Genomic DNA, 16,537 nt, shown 5'->3' with positions numbered 1-16,537 from the left:
AATTAAAAACAACAGCTGTGTTCCAAAATAAACAAAAGGAAGCTATTTTACAATAGAATGCATTAGTGGAAGAATACAGATGGTTATAATCAAGGTCATTGGAAAAAATATGGCTCTCTCCGTTTTTACCAATGTCTGTGATTTTCAGGTCACATCACCCCTACTCTTGCTCTCCATCACTAATTTTGGTTCTCTGTTTAACCAATGTCTATGCTTTTTCAAGTCCAGTGGCGCTTGTTCTTGCTGTTTATCCTCTGCCTTTCCAGTGCTGTCTTCAGACATACCTTGGTGGTGTCTGAACTCAATAGTTTAGATTAGTATATCTCAACAACCAGTCCATGGATCCCTGGGATCTCTCTAACACAATTTAGGAAGGCAGCAAGCCAGTCCCTGATATCAAAAAGGTTGAGAAACAGTGGTTTAGATGTTCCAGAGACCAAGCTTCCCAGAGAACCAACTGGCATAATGGGGGAAACAATGAGCATTCGAGCATTTAATGATGAAAACAGGGAGCTCATCTGTCCCCAAAGTGAGAACGAAGCAAAACGCCATGCTTCTTTGCATGCAAGGAGGTAATCCCCTAGATTGCAAGTATCAGGATATCCCCTAGAAAGTGCCTGGAGACACTGGAGATTAGCATAGTAAGGATGGGCAAAGACTAGAGTAACTCAGAAAGAAAGAAGGCTCCAGGTGTTGTCATTCAAGGCACCCACGCACAGCTGAAAGCAATAACCGAGGGAGAATCAGCCGGTGCTATCCAGCAATAATAAAAGAGAAAACCATATGGCCACACACCAGGTATGTAGCAGCAGAATGAAATCAGTGATACATATGTGCCAATGGCAGCACACACATGACAGCCTGCTCAGTGGAGTCCTGTACACAAAGGCTGAGAACAGATGGGGGAAGAGATCATCTGTGACACTCTGCACCCCAAACCAACACCCTGCCATCCCCATATTTACAATGGTGATATAATTATGATATGTTTTGTGCAAAATATGCCTTGTAAGACATCATTCTAAATGTCTTGATCTGGATCTGTTGAACATTAACATCCTTTTGATTAGTCTATAAGGTGCCACAGGACTCTTTGCTGCTTTTACACATCCAGACTAACACGGCTACCCCTCTGATATTTGACATCCTTTTGATTGTATGTGCTGTCGCTGTATCTGAAGTTATGAATATTGACTATGTACCCGAATGTCAAATGTGTTTTCTCTTGGGTGACACTCACAAGGTAGTTTACATCCAGTCTAGTTAGCACATTGTGGATAAACTATTCAAGGTAATGGCCCATTAAGAAACACAATAGGCCATGGAAGAAGCTTATCCCCACCTGATGAATTTTTCTGTGGATGCTTCAACCAGTATATGGATAATGGCTGCTATGACTCAATGAAGCATGCAAGGGCATGTGACTAGATCATGAGATACTCGACTCCATCTTGTGCCTGTATTTTTCCACAAACTGTGCTGGGGACTTTGCTTGGCACAATGAAGTCCCCTCTACATGGAAGAAGCTCTAAAAGGGGGAAGTGGCATTATCACTTGGCCTCACTCCCCCCATAACTCAACACCTCAGGAACAAATACTGGACTGGGGATGTGGTTCTAGGCTGAAGGGATTTCTTGCCTGTGTATGGAAGACTGGAAGACTGTTTGTACCATCACAGTGAGACACCGCTTGATTCAAATCCTGTCTAGTGTATAAGAACATAAGAACGGCCATTCTGGGTCAGATCAAAAGTCTATCTAGCCAGTATGCTGTCTTCCAGCCGTCGCCAATGCCAGGTGCTTCAGAGGGAATGAACAGAATAGGTATTCATCAACTGATCCATCCCCTGTCACGCATTCCCAGTTTCTGGCAAATAGTGGCTAGAGATACCATCCCTGTCCATCCTGGCTAATAGCCATTGATGGACCTATCCTCCTATCATCCTTATCTAGTTCTTTTCTGAACCTTGTTATAGTCTTGGCCTTCTCGACACCCTCTGGCAAAGAGTTCCGCAGGTTGACTGTGCATTGTGTGAAGAAGTACTTCCTTTTGTTTATTTTAAACCTGCTGCCTATTAATTTCATTTGGTGACCCCTAGTTCTAATGTTATGAGAAGGAGTAAATATTCCTTATTTACTTTCTCCACACTAGTCATGATTTTATAGACCTCTATCTTATCCCCACATAGTCATCTCTTTTCCAAGCTGAAAAGTCCCAGTCTTAGTAATCTCTGTGCATATGGCAGCTGTTCCATACCCCTAATCATTTTTGTTGCCCTTTTCTGAACATTTTCCAGTTCCAATATATCTTTTTTGAGCTGGGGCGAACACATCTGCATGCAATATTCAAAATGTGGGCATATAATGGATTTATATAGAGGCAATATGATATGTTCTGTTTTATTATCTATCCCTTTATTAATGCTTCTGAACATTCTGTTAGCTTTTTTGACTGCCTCTGCACATTGGGCAGATCTTTCCAGAAAACTATCTGCAGTGACTCCAAAATCTCTTTCTTGAGTGGTAACAGGTAATTTAGACCCCATCATTTTATATGTATAGTTGGGATTATGTTTTCCAATGTGCATTACTTTGCATTTATCAACATTGGATTTCATCATACAGAACGTAGATTGTGATTTTGTTTTATTTCTTAGGTAACCAACTTTGATCTGTATGCTATTGCTTACAATCACTTATAATGTATCTTTCTGTAGTTAAATCTGTTTTATATTTTTTACCTAAAGCAGTGTGCTGTTTGAAGTGCAAAGAGAAATCTGTTCAGGAAAAGGGACTGGTGCATTGTCCTCTCCATATTGAGGTAGGGGCGGACAGGGTAATACACTTACACTGGTCAGGCTTTTGACCAGGGCAAGATGGTACAGCTCTGGGGTCCTAGGCTGGGGAGAACGGGCTGAAACCTCTCTGTTGTTGGTTCATGAGTGGCTAGGAAAAGCATTCATGTAACTGAAGCTAGATGTGCTTGAGTATTGCTGTGCAAGTGCAAGACCTGGAGAAGATTGCACGTTATCACAGCCTCACAGTGTGAGAGGGGGCCTAGACTGGTATACCAGAGGGACAGCAGTACCTCAGTTCCAGGTTGCACTCTGAGGAAGTACATCAGACTGCAAAAGCCACAAATCCTTTTGGTTCTGCAGGGTGCAGAGTAAACACTACAGGGACAGCAGCAGCAGTCCCACCCCTTCCTGGTATATCCATCTGTGAAGAGGTGTATTCCCCACATTGGCCCCTGAAAGGGTAAATTAGGCCAGGTGAGCCTAAGTGACTAATTAAGCAGACAGTAGGGGAGAGATAGAGGCCATTAATTAGAGGCAGTCAGGCACGCACACTGGGCAGGAACAAGAGCACAGGAACCTGTAGCCAGGGCCCTGCATAAAACCTCAGGGTGCCTGTAAAAAGTCCAGGAGCTGCAAGTCGCAAGGGGGACTTGCAGGAAAGGCAGGCTGCAGTTATTCCCTGAGAGGAGGGAGTTGGGAGGCTGATGTACCCAGAGAGGGTAAGACCCAGTGATGTAGGAAGAAGCCCAGGGAAACAGCAGTGAGGGCTAAGACATGTTGGCTGCATGTTATAGGGTACCTAGGCTGTAACCCAGTGTAGAGGGCAGGCCTGGGTTCCCTTACCAGCTACTTGGGAGTGGTACAGGGTGCTGGAGATGTCAGCTGGACTGCTGGTCTGGGAGGACTGTGATTTCCCTGGAAGGAAAGGAACTTAGTGGCCAAACCACAAACCAAGAAAAGGTGGGTAAAGAGACCCCTGAGGAGGGCAAAGCACCTGACAGACCTGATCCCCATGAGGAGGTGCTGGGAGGGAACTCCTTCACATGATCCCCTTGTAAGCATATGTGACCAGGAACACTAAGGGCAGTGCTCAGAGTTGGAGAGAGACAGGTAAGGTGGGATTTTCACATGAACCAATGTGACTAAGGAGTACAGGTTCCACTTGCTCTCAGTGAAACTTGTGCTCCTAAGTAGAGCTGACCATTTTATAGAAAATCTCAAGATTCTGATGTGGAATGAAACTGAAGCCATTGGAAAATTTTCATTAAAGCTGAGACTGCAGCCCCAATAGCCTGGTGATTAGGTCATTGAGCTGGGTAGTGGAAACCCAGAATTAAGTGTCTGCTCTGCCCACAACCCAGGTGAGTGTTCTAACCACTGGGCTATAGAGTCTGCAGCTAGTGCTTGCTCTGTTATGGTCATTCTCATTCGTCTGTCTGCATGCTCCCCTTTTTCCTATTGCTATGTGATGTATTGAAAGCAGCCTCGGGACTGCTGTAGTTTGCATACCGCTGGAGTGTTGCCTATGTGGATGTTCCTAAGGGGAACAGATGCAGCAGGATCCATGGTCACATGGACATGCCCCTCTCTTCCTAAGGTTTGACCAATCACTCTTCTCTATCCACCCCCACCATCTAGGTAAGCATGTTACAGGTATTCAAGGTGGCTGTACATTCACCCCATTGATGTTTGCATATGTGGAGTCTTCGAACATCCAGCAATGTGTGCAATGTATGTGCTACCACTGTCCTGCCGCATCCATTTCACACATCTCTATTCTGTGCAGAATATATTGTTGCGAGCATCTGTGGATGGGAAAGATGCAAGGTCAGCCTTTCTAAATTAGATACACTCCATCCTAGTTCTACTTCATTTCTGCCCCATTGTAGCCTTCTGTAAGGATGAGCAAACTAGTGGGGATCATAAAAGATCCAACCCCAAACTTGAACCAAAACACTGGAAGTCTGAAAAAAAATGACTTTACTGTTTTTCCTATGTCCTGCTGCACGTCCTGGTTTTAGCCAGCACCAAGTTTTTATAGTATTACTGACCTGCCTGACAATAAGAAGGATTGGAAAGCTCACAAGAACCCTCCTCTTGTGGTGTTTCCAGACTGAAGAGATTCAGATGAATTTTGCTAGTCTCTGACTCTGTTGGAAGAAATAAATTAAGTTGTCCAGCTCATGAGGCATGGAGTGCTCAGATCCAGTGAACCTCCTCATCTCTCACTGACTTCAATTCTGTTCAGGTTCCTATAGTATGCCCATCACCAGGGTATCTAAGTGTCTTCCAGTAGTGCAATAAGACGCATGACTAACAGCCATCAGAAGTGATTCTTTCTCTATGTTTCCCCAGCATGGATTTTTTTATTAAATTACTATATGGTGTACAATGTGTTTTCATTAATGAGCGCAGGTTGAATTATACTTTGGACTTGGAGTAGAAAGCGATGAGGTTGTTCTTAGATGCTGTGGGGATTTGTTCCACAATACTGTCCTGGCCTTCAAGAAAGCTCTCCTACTGCATGAATCAGGTTTACACTTACTGCAGACAGATCCAGTGGCACTATAACACTTTTGATCGTGGGGGTGCTGAAAGCCAGTCTCCTTATCCCTGTCTATGCCCCCACAACAGACCTGGGGTGGGAAAAGGGCCGTGTCTCTGGGGGGGACCCAGACAGGGGTAAGGGGGCCAAGGTGGGGGCCGGCAGACAGGTCTTCGGGCATGGGGGCCAGCAGCTGGGGTCCCAGGTGTGGGGACTGGCAGCTGGGGCTCCCAGTGCAGGGACCTGTAGCCGGGGCCCCGCATAAAACCTCGGGGTGCTGCAGCACCCCCCACATCCCTAGTTCCTGCGCCTATGGACAGCTCCATTGTGCCAGAGTAGTGGCATCAACTGCATTCCTTGCCCTAGAGCTTCCACACCTGAAGGCACTCAGCACCCATTTCCAGACAAGCGAATAATCTTCAGGTCACCACAAGAGCAAACAAGGAATTCTATACCTTCATAGCTAACAGAGATCTGCTAATATAGAGAAGTTTCAAGGTGGCCATTGCAGGAGTATATTTTCCAGAATGTGTCTGGAAACCGGGCATGCAGCCTCAAATTTGAAAATTTACTGCTAAAAATCTCCAGCAATGACAGAATTAAGATGGACTATAAGGTGGATAGAAAGCTGGCTAGATCATCAGACTCAGTGGGTAGTGATCAATGGCTCCATGTCTAGTTGGCAGCTGGTTTCAAGCGGAGTGCCCCAAGGGTCAGTCTTGGGGCCAGTTTTGTTTAATATGTTCATTAATGATCTGGAGGATGGTGTGGACTGCACCCTCAGCAAATTTGCAGATGACACTAAACTAGGAGGAGTGGTAGATACGCTGGAGGGTGGGGATAGGATATAGAGGCACCTAGACAAATTAGAGGACTGGGCCAAAAGAAATCTGATGAACTTCAGCAAGGACAAGTGCAGAGTTCTGCACTTAGGACAGAAGAATCCCATGCACTGCTACAGACTAGGGACCGAATGGCTAGGCAGCAGTTCTGCAGAAAAGGACCTAGGGGTTACAATGGACAAGAAGCTGGGTATGAGTCAACAGTGTGCCCTTGTTGCCAAAAAGGCTAATGGCATTTTGGGCTGTATAAGTAGGGGCATTGCCAGCAGATCAAGGGACACGATCATTCCCCTCCATTTGACATTGGTGAGGCCTCATCTGGAGCACTGTGTCCAGTTTTGGGCCCCACACTACAAGAAGGATGTGGAAAAATTGGAAAGAGGCCAGTGGAGGGCAAGAAGAATTATTAGGGGCTGGAGCACATGACTTATGAGGAGAGGCTGAGGGAACTGGGGTTGTTTAGTCTGCAGAAGAGAAGAATGAGGGGGGATTTGATGTCTGCTTTCAACTACCTGAAAGGGGGTTCCGAAGAATCATAGAATGGCAGGGTTGGAAAGGACCTCAGGAGAGCATCTAGTCCAACCCCCTGCTGAAAAGTGGACCAATGCCCAGACAGATTTTTGCCCCAGATTCCTAAATGGCCCTCTCAAGTATTGAATTCACAATCCTAGGTATAGCAGGCCAATGTGCAAACCACTGAGCTATCCCTCCCCCTAGAGAGAGCTAGACTGTTCTCAGTGGTACCAGATGACAGAACAAGGAGTAATGGTCTCAAGTTGCAGTGGGGGAGGTTTAGGTTAGATATTAGGAAAAGCTTTTTGACTAGGAGGGTGGTGAAGCACTGAAATGGGTTACCTTGGGAGGTGGTAGAATCTCCTTCCTAGAGGTTTTTAAGGTCAGGCTTGACAAAGCCCTGGTTGGGATGATTTAGTTGGGGATTGGTCCTGCTTTGAGCAGGGGGTTGGACTAGATGACCTCCTGATACTCTATGATTCATTCATTTGTTTCAAATGCCATAGGTCTTCTACACTGAGAGCAATCAGTCCTAACATCCAGTATTGACATATTTTCTTCATAATGCCCATCAAATGTATGCAAGCAGGAACAAGAGGAAATGCAGAATTACAGACCTTTTCTGGTTTCAGCAACGTGATAAAGAATATTAAATAGCATTTTAGTGGCCCCCAACTTGTATAAACTCAGTATATCCCAAGTCTTCCTAGAGTAAAATTTTTTACTAAAAGCTTTACATTATTTTTTTAAAAGTGTGTTTCTGATTCTGAAGAGAAACATTTTCTGCAGGACATTTTCACAGATCACCTCAATTTAACCCTAACTAAATTCATTTAAGATGCCTGCCATGTTGTTACATCTCAACTTAGACCTGCCTTGAATTTGCCTACCATGAATATTGTTCTGGTTGCACAGATCATTGAACAAAGAAGAATTGCTAAGCCCTTCCCTGCCCTTCTCTAATAATCAGTAGGAAGTTGCATTTATGCTTCCCTATAATGAGGTGCTCAAAAAAAATCTTCATAGCTCATGGGAAAAATACATTATCTGAGCCATCTTGCTGACGTGTCCTTTTCGCATTGCTTTATGGTTTGAATTTCTCTGTGTTTGGTCATTGAAGGTTTTGGTTTAAATTTACATGTGTGTGGTTTTCAGTTGCACATGACTAGATATTCATTTTCATCCTCTTGAAACCAGCAGGACATAGAGATCTCAAATTTGCATGCCTAAGAAAAGGAAACATGCAAAAAAAATCAAGGCTATTATTCAGCCATAGTTAAGTTTATAAATGACAAAAACCAATTAACATTCTTTCTGCATACAGCATTGTGTCTCTCTCCCTGGAGACCTCTTTATAAACTTGGGTGTTTTTGTAAAGCTCTGATAAGGAAAATAATATTTGCAGTTTGGCATGGTGTTAATTGTTGAAATTGGATATCCTCAAGCAGATGATACATAAAAGATATTCTCTTTAACAAGTATACATAAAATAGCCAAGTTATATCACTCATCTATTTGGAAACAAATCAAACACACTACTTGCTAGTATATTCCTTTGTGCCACTCTGCAACAAACATACAGAAAAGCTTCTCAAGAATTGGCATGTAGCTCAAGTCTTTCATTTGCTTTGGAAAACAAAACCTACCTGGTTTACTCAAAATAAATTATTTTTATAGCTGGGTCTCTGTGCCCAACATTGTAGGTGCTCAGATACTTAAAGCATTAATGTATATACCCTAGAGGGAAGGAAGTCTTAACTCCAGATAGTCAAAATGATGCTTAGAGAGATCAAATGATTTGGGCAAGATCACAAAGGAAGTCAGTAATAGAACGATGAACAGACTGCCCATTTCCTAGCTTGAATTGCAGCTGGGTTTCACTGCTGCTTCTAATTCAGATATGGATGTGCTGATTCCACGAAATTGCAAGGAATTTAATGTAAAGATATTTTTCTTCTTAGAGGTATCTCCTGTATATTCCCACTTGTGGAATATGCCCCTGTGCTGCTCAGCTCTGGCAACTTCCAATAAAGCAGCTTTCATTGCAAACACCTTTTCATGGCACCAGATGTTTACAGTCAAGGTCTAAAAGAGCTATGAGGCCCCATCCATCCTAGTTACTTCCTTTTGTAACTAGCTGTGGATTGTGACCTTGTCTCTTTGCTCGAAGCAATAACTAGATTAGCTACCTTAAAATTATCCTTAATTTTTGTTTGTATGGTTAGTGTTCTGCACTCTTGTGCATACAACTTTCACACTAGACTCCATGTCCTTAAATCAATTAATTATAGCAGACATGTCTTCTAAGGATGGGCATGACAAGGGCAGAGTATCAGTGTGTGTCATACTGCTCCACATTCTCAGAAGACACATATAGACACTCTTTAGTTTGTATGGGGAAACCCATTCCTGAGGTCCCTGCTTGGTGTACAGTGACTGCACTAGTAGGGAAGGGAGGCGCTGAGCCTTCCTTATCAAGAAGACGTTACAAACTCTGTCTGTTCCATGAAGAGTAGATCAGCCTCTACTTTAAATCCAAGCAAGTCAAAAATGACATTGGCACCAAAAGAAATAGATTCCAGCGGGGCTAGGATCTGTGGCTGTATTGCCTAAGTCTTTGACTGTCACCCTGGCCTGTGTGGCACCAAAGACATCTGCTCCAAGAACTGTGCTGAAGCCATCTTTGGCTTGCAGAAGAGTGCTCCTTCTCAATGCAGGACACATCTCAGAGACAGAAAAAATCTGATTTAAACAGGCTCCCATGGAGCTATTGTCCCTGGAGGTTCCCTTGACTTTTTAATTACTGTTATGTAGAGCTCAGAGCAGTTGTAAACAACTTAATTTTAAAAATGATTGTAGTAGCCTGTTGTCTTGTCTATGCTAGTGCGAATGTAGGCAAGTCCTAAGGGGGGAAGGAGCCTTGCACCTCCTCTTCCTTTGTACTTCCATGCAGTGACCTGCCACTTCCTGTTGGCCCTTGACATTCACAGATGCATGTTTTCTGCCTTAGTCACCAGTTTACATATGTGTGTACATTTATTGTGCCTGCAGCTTAAAGGGACAACCTCAGCTGGTGTAAATAGGCATAGCCCCATCAGCTTCAATGGAGTTACTCTGACTTACATCAGCTGAGGATCTGGCCCAGAATTCTTTTAAAATGTAACCCTTACAGTTTTACAGCCACTTTAGACCTAGAGAAATTGAGGAAGCACCTAATATTGAGGCTTTTAGAAGCCACTCCAAAACTGAGAAAACTGAGGTTTTTGTCCATAGGATCAGCTGCTTCCTAGAGCCCAAAGTTTAATCTTTGAAATAATTTTTAAATCCACCCAAATCTTACCAAACTTAATTGGCCAACAACAACTCTGTCAAATAAAAAAGCTCCTTTGATTTCTCGCCATTTTGTAGCAGCACATTCTGATGTTACAAGAAGTAGACTGTATAGAATAGCTGAGCTACTGCTTATTCTGAACCCCTTGTGTGTGGAAAACAAAAGGATCAATATGCCTAATATAACTTTTCAAAATGTATAACATATGTAGGTCATTATATAGCAATAGGTACCAATGAAAATCTAGTATCAGTGGTAATAAACAATAAAGTCTGTCATTTCACTTTCCAAGCAATATGAAACCTACATGATTGTTGCATCACATCGGGGTCACCATTTGTTGCATCACAGGATCAGGAACGAAGTCTAACAGTCAAGTGTGGTCACAAGCAGAGAGAGACAGCGTGTGTGTGTATACATCTCTGTTTATTCATTTCCCAGCATGCTCTTATATACAATATGGTAGACAATCAATTACTAATTGATTAATCAAATCAACACAGCTGTAGCTATAACCCATAGGGTAATTATCCTACACACCTGTATCCTAATTACAATTAACTGGCTAATGAGAACAAGCCCAAGGCCAGTCCTTCACACACAACTCCCAGCATAATCAGCTCAGTATCTCACATTCTAATCCCACACATGATGCGTATGTATAAAAAGGTAGTGAAGATAAGAGTGCATCTTTAATTGTGTATTGCAATTTTTTTGACTATGTGGCTATGTTTACCATAACCGGCCTTTACTCTCTTGCAGTGTATTATATTGATTTCTTGTTGCTAATTTAAAAAAAAATGTTTTGATACAGTCTTGGAGTCTTAATTTCATCTATTTTATAGTCTATAGTCTATAAAAAGACTTCCATTGTGTCCTGTAAAGAAGACACTCCTTTCCAGCAGGGCAGATGTTATATTAAGGCAGTAGGACTATAGTTGCAAAACCTATTCCACTAGGTTGTACTTGTGTGAGTTTTTACATGGCTCTATGATGTCACCATTACTGTTTGATGTGTCTGTAAGGCTTTCAGTGACTGGGAATAAGCTGGTCACAGTTGTTACACAACTCCAGGAATTTCTTCTTTTGTTGATTCACCAGGTTTGTCGATATTAAGGATACAATGTAGGTTTCATTTATTAATTCAAACTTGAATGAGTGTGATTTCCAGAACTATGTAGAAAAGATAATAAGGGGAAGGCTGACTTCTTTACTACAGTATTCACACTGGACATAAGGCATACATTTTTAATAGCTAGGGTAATCTGCCTAGAGGTGTGGCAATCTTTAAATCAAGACTGGATGTCTTTCTAAAGAGTTGCTCTAACTCAACCACAGTTGTTGGACATGTTGCAGGAAATACTGAGTGAAATTCTATGGCCCATTGTAAGCTGTTGGTCGGGGCTCAACTCTCCGGCTGGCGGGAGGGGAGCCACACCGACTCGCTTCTTGTCCCCTCTAACTGGTGGGACGGCAAGACATCAGGGTTAGCACCGCCTCATGTTCTCAGGCCCTATCAGTGTAAGCCCAGGCCCTCAATTAGGGCGGGGCAGCACAATAGCAGTTCTATGCCCAGATCCTTACAGCAGGAGCTGGGCAACACAACTAGTTCAATATAAGCCCAGACCCTCTGGAGCAGGGGGCTGGGTAACAGCAGTTCAGTATAAGCCTCTGGAACAGGGGCGGGGCAACAACCGTTTATATAAGCCCAGGTCCTCTGGTCAGGAGCTGAGTGATGACAACAACTCAGACTAGTGCAGGCCTCTCTGTCTGCGCTGGGGTGAGGGGGAGACTGCCACCCGTGAGTGGGGTGGCAGGGGGGGACACAGGCCCACCCACTCCACTGTGTCCCAGCCCGGGACCCTACTAGCGGCTAGCACGGCCGCTGGTCAGTGGGGTCCTGACCGAAACACACCGACATGGGCACCTCGGTGCCTATAGCCTGACAGGGGTCGGCTATCCCCGGGCTACATTCCATTTCCCCCTCTACCGGTACCTGCTCCTCGGTCGCCGGGAATTCGGACCAGTCCATCGGCATGGGGTCTGCAGGACCAGGGCTTGGGGGCAGGTCCGGCAACTCCTGCGGGAAGTCTGGCCCGGCTGCCTCCGATGGCTCCTCCGGATAACAGCAGGGCGGAAGCGGTGGCAGCGGCTCCTCCTCGTACCGGGCGGGAGGAAGTCCTAGCGGCTGCTCCAACTTCCAATCCCGGGGAAGTTCCGCGGGTTCCTCATCGTACCGGGCGCGGGGCAGTGGGGGCCAGTCCGGATCGCCGCCTCGGGTCCTGGAGGATTCCCAGTCTGGAGCTCCCGCCGACACGTCTGCTCGCGGTGGTGGCTGGCTCCTGACTGAGCTCTGGCGTTCTCCTTTTCTACTTCCTGTCCCGCCCCTTGACTTCCGGGGGGCGGGGACAGGAAGTGGTGGCTCAGCCCAGCTGGGCTTATGGGATTGAGCGCCCTCCGCTGGGCAGGAGGGGAGCCACACCGACTCGCTACACCCATGTTATGCAGGACATCAGACTAAATGATCACAATGGTCTGTTTTGGTCTTAAAATTTATAGACTCTAGAATAGATCTAGAGCAGAATTAAGGTTGTGGGTGTATAGTGGGTGTATATATGGTGATTGTCCTAATGGTGAAACTGCCTCCCTTGGCAGAGTAGTACTGGGTATGTACTGTTAGATTCCTTCACTTTTAACTTTCTTGCTTTTGTGATACTGTGGTAGGTACGTGTTAGGTTTAGACCAACCTGAATTCACACACAGTAATACAGTATTTTTGTGTCAATAGAAATTTTGTGTTCTGCTGAAAAACTGAAGGTAAATGATGGCCTGGAAGTTTAGAGCCAATCTACCATGGTTAATATGAGAAGCTGATGTTTTAACAGGATTAGTGGAAACTTGCTGATTAGGATACTTTGTAGTTTATCTGTCCTTGATGCATAGATCCATCACCTCCATTAACATTAATTCTCTGCACACTGATCCTCAGGTCCCCTCCTCTTGCTTCACTAGCAAAACCTGATTTAGCTTTCATTCTTAGTTCAGATATGTAGACCTGCCCTGATTAAATGGGCTTTTCTTTCCTGCTCACCTTTCCAGGAAGTTATGTTTTATGTACAAAGTTTTTACACCAGTTTGTGCATAAAGTGTAGATCACTTGTCACTACATTTCCCAACATTTGTTTGCGATTTACTACACAATTCTGTGTGGCTACCACACAGTTTCATATGAATAAATCATTGACAAGTCTGAGTATTAAGATGTATGCTGGCTTTCAGCTATGGCTGCCACTGGTGTAAGCACCTGGCATATTTTCTTAGCTATACCACATTGGTTAATGCTGTCACCTTATGTTTAACATAAGTAATCATTTTGGGATGTGACAATATTACATTTGTACCAGCTACATGTTAGAACAAATTGATACACATTCCTCCTGGAGAGACAGACTACTGGAGGCAATGCCACAATCTGGAGAGTACCATACTTCAAGTCAATGTAGGTTGAAACAAATCTGGGACCCTGTGCAAATTCTAGTGATGTGCCCCAGCCAGGGCAGGAATAGATGGGGAAACCCTTATTTACAGAGTTCTGTCAGCATGAACTAGCTTGTTCTCCACACCATGCAGCAACATGAGCAGTAAACACCAACCTATCCCTGATGGAGGACCCTCTAGCCTGGGAATAGAGCTGGGCAGGAACTGATTTTATTTTTGAGATTTCCTGCAACACCAAATTGTGAAAAAAATATTTTTGGTCAATTGGAAAGTTTTATCTTCAGATTTTGACTCTTTTTAGCAATTTTATATTTTATAACATGGAATTTAAAAAACTGATACAAAGTAATTCCAAAATGGAAAATCAAAATGTTCCATTCTATTCAAATGATTTAACCAAAAAGGTTGAAACACAGATATCTAAATGATTTTTTTCAATTCTTTCTCAATAAAATGTTGTAAAAATCAACATATTTTTGCAAATTGTTTTTCTTTCAACAAGTTGATATTTTCCTACAGAAAAAAAAATCCACCAGAAAATTCCAACCAGCTCAAAGGGAAGCTCTGTGACTGCAGTTCTGAATTAGCACTGTTCCTTCTCTGATATCTGAAGAAAAACAGCCCACAGTATGACATTGTGCATGGGGGAGGTGGATATGAATGTGCTTTTTTCAAGGCAATTTCCCATCTGGGAAAACGCTGGACAAAAAAAGAATCACCGAAACAGATACATACAGTACTTGGGACTAACCACAGTAAGAAAAGAAAGTAAGAAACTGTCAGAGAACAAGTTTCATTCAAACATCCCACTTTATTTAATGAGTAGTACTAATGGATTACAACCCAGGGGTTAATCTGTGGCATGTAAGGGCAATCTGTTGCATAGTACACAGGTGCACTACACCAGCCAGGAATGCTCTGGGGGCACTTTGCAGCTCTTAAATCTCTTTGCAGGTGCAGAAGTGTTCCTACCTGGTCTGGCTTTGGTCCCATCTGTGCCCATCACTTTAAGGAAAGTGACGTTTCCTGCACCTTGTGCACCATGCGTGCAAACACTGGGATTCTGGCTGTATCCTGTGGAGGTACAAAAAGGTAGGAAAGCAGACTCCATCCACACTCTACCACCAGTGCTCTTATCCTTTCCATTCATGATGGAGACATGCAGGGCCATCCAAAGTCAAAGTCTGGCCCTGTATATACAAGGATCATGGGATACATCACTGAAATGGATTCATTACCAGGGTTGAAGGCAGCAAACTTTAAACAGCACAGGGTAGTCTGGAAGTAAGACTTACATCTAGTTGAAAATATGGGTTTGCTCTGTAACTGGAATTTATCCAGGACTAACACTCTCTCTCTCTTTCGAAAAGTGCTGTGGGATATTTAGTACTACAAGTGATCAGAACCATAGGTTTATGACTTTTCCAGTGACAGCGCGCCCCCTAGCACCATGCCCGGGTATTGATTTATCTTGTTACTTAGCACTGTTTCAGCTAAACTTTTTAACATTCCAGCATCTTCATGCATACAAAATGTCATTTTCTAATTTGCTCTACTCAGTGACTGACAGTGACACACTCAAGTCAAAGAACTAAAGAACCATACATAAAATGATGCAGCTAGCTATAGCTCATCCTTTGACTTCCAGATCCATCACCATTTTTGACATGCAGCACATTTTATGGCTTCAGGAAATAAATGTTATGGTTTCACTATGAAAATTACTATAGTTGATGGCATAATGGCTGCAACTGCCTGGTATAAAAACCTGATTTTTCCACTGATTGGTAGAACAGCAGAGAGAGAGAGAGAGAGAGAGAGAGAGAGAACAAAAAAGCAAATCCCACTCATTTCAATTGCTAAATGTTTTGTGGTTCTTCAGTGGCGACAATCTCACTGATGTAACTAGGGCACCATAGCACTTCCATGGCTCTAACAGTAACACCTTAATGCTGCAGTCTGCTAGTTTTGGGAAATGCAAACTGTGCCCCCTAGCACTCATCTAGAAACTGTTGCAACCATGGGGGATTCACCAGCAAAAGACAGTGATACTGGGAGGGCAATTTAAAGTTCTCTTGAGACTCAAGAAGATCTCCTTCTGCTGACACTGCCCATACAGAGTGCTGAGATGGTAGTCCTTCCGGGCAACTTGCCCCATACTCTCCTAGGTTGACCTTGCCAGCTTTTGGAGATGTGCCAACCATTTCCAGGCCCTCCAGCAGAGCAGTGGTTGTGCGCAATCTGAATCACTCTTACCTCTCTTCTAATAGGTATTCAGTCACCAAGGTCCCTGAGCCCAGGCTCCATTGACTTGCACCAGTGGAATCCATAGAGTGAATTGGACCAAGAGTCTGAATCAACTATCCATGTGGAAAAATGAGACCCTTCTGGCTGCCCTATGACCTACATGGTAGCAACAGCGGCTTTGAGACCCACAGGAGGGAAGAGGAAACCTTCACTTTAGAGAAGGGAAAAGTTTACCTGTGATACATGGTTAGCTGTCCATCTGCACAGTGTAAATGGGACTCAGCAGATCAAAGCTGACATATTTGTTAGTCAAAGAGACTGGCAATTCACAGGATCTTAATTTTACTGTTTAAAACATTATCTTTGAATGAAATGATGAAGAAGCTAAAAGCAAATTGCACTAATAAAAGCAAGTTACAATACATATAGATACAATACATCTAAACAAATTACAATACACTTCTGATCCAGTTTGTCTCATCACTGACTTTAACCCATTGTTTAGTATTGCATTTATTTAGTCCATTGTAAAAGCAGAATACTTTTTACAGGACCTTTCCAATGGCAAATCAGGGATTTTCCAGAACTGTTGCACTTCCAGTGATCCCTTTCTGAACAAATCCTTTACTAGACTGGATAGTTACTTCATGTATGTATATACAGTGGTGCAAGAAATCATTTCTTGCTGGTACTGCACTCACATAAGGCTCGATTTTCAGAGCTCAGAGCTTGATTTTTCAAGTGGTCAGCACTCACCAGGGTAG

At 43.6% G+C, this 16,537-nt stretch overlaps 2 long non-coding RNA genes across 2 annotated transcripts in view; one reads left to right on the top strand and one right to left on the bottom strand.

The window, feature by feature from the left end:
• The window catches only part of LOC120402180, a 32,097-nt gene extending 21,654 nt beyond the window's left edge, over positions 1 to 10,443 (bottom strand). The window contains exons 1-2 of the long non-coding RNA XR_005597041.1: positions 10,336 to 10,443; positions 7,836 to 7,923 (exon numbers count right to left, since the gene is read on the bottom strand). This is a non-coding gene — a long non-coding RNA (uncharacterized LOC120402180). The remainder of the gene's footprint in view (positions 1 to 7,835; positions 7,924 to 10,335) is intronic.
• A 624-nt stretch (positions 10,444 to 11,067) lies between these two features.
• LOC120400516 lies at positions 11,068 to 16,115 on the top strand. The gene is made up of 3 exons (XR_005595881.1): positions 11,068 to 11,153; positions 14,481 to 14,618; positions 15,797 to 16,115. It is a non-coding gene; the product is annotated as an uncharacterized LOC120400516 (long non-coding RNA).
• The last annotated feature ends 422 nt before the right edge of the window (positions 16,116 to 16,537 follow it).

Source organism: Mauremys reevesii, linkage group 3 (assembly GCF_016161935.1).
Source record: "Mauremys reevesii isolate NIE-2019 linkage group 3, ASM1616193v1, whole genome shotgun sequence".
Classification (NCBI taxonomy): Eukaryota; Metazoa; Chordata; order Testudines; family Geoemydidae; genus Mauremys; species Mauremys reevesii.
This window is presented reverse-complemented; position numbering and strand designations above follow the sequence as displayed.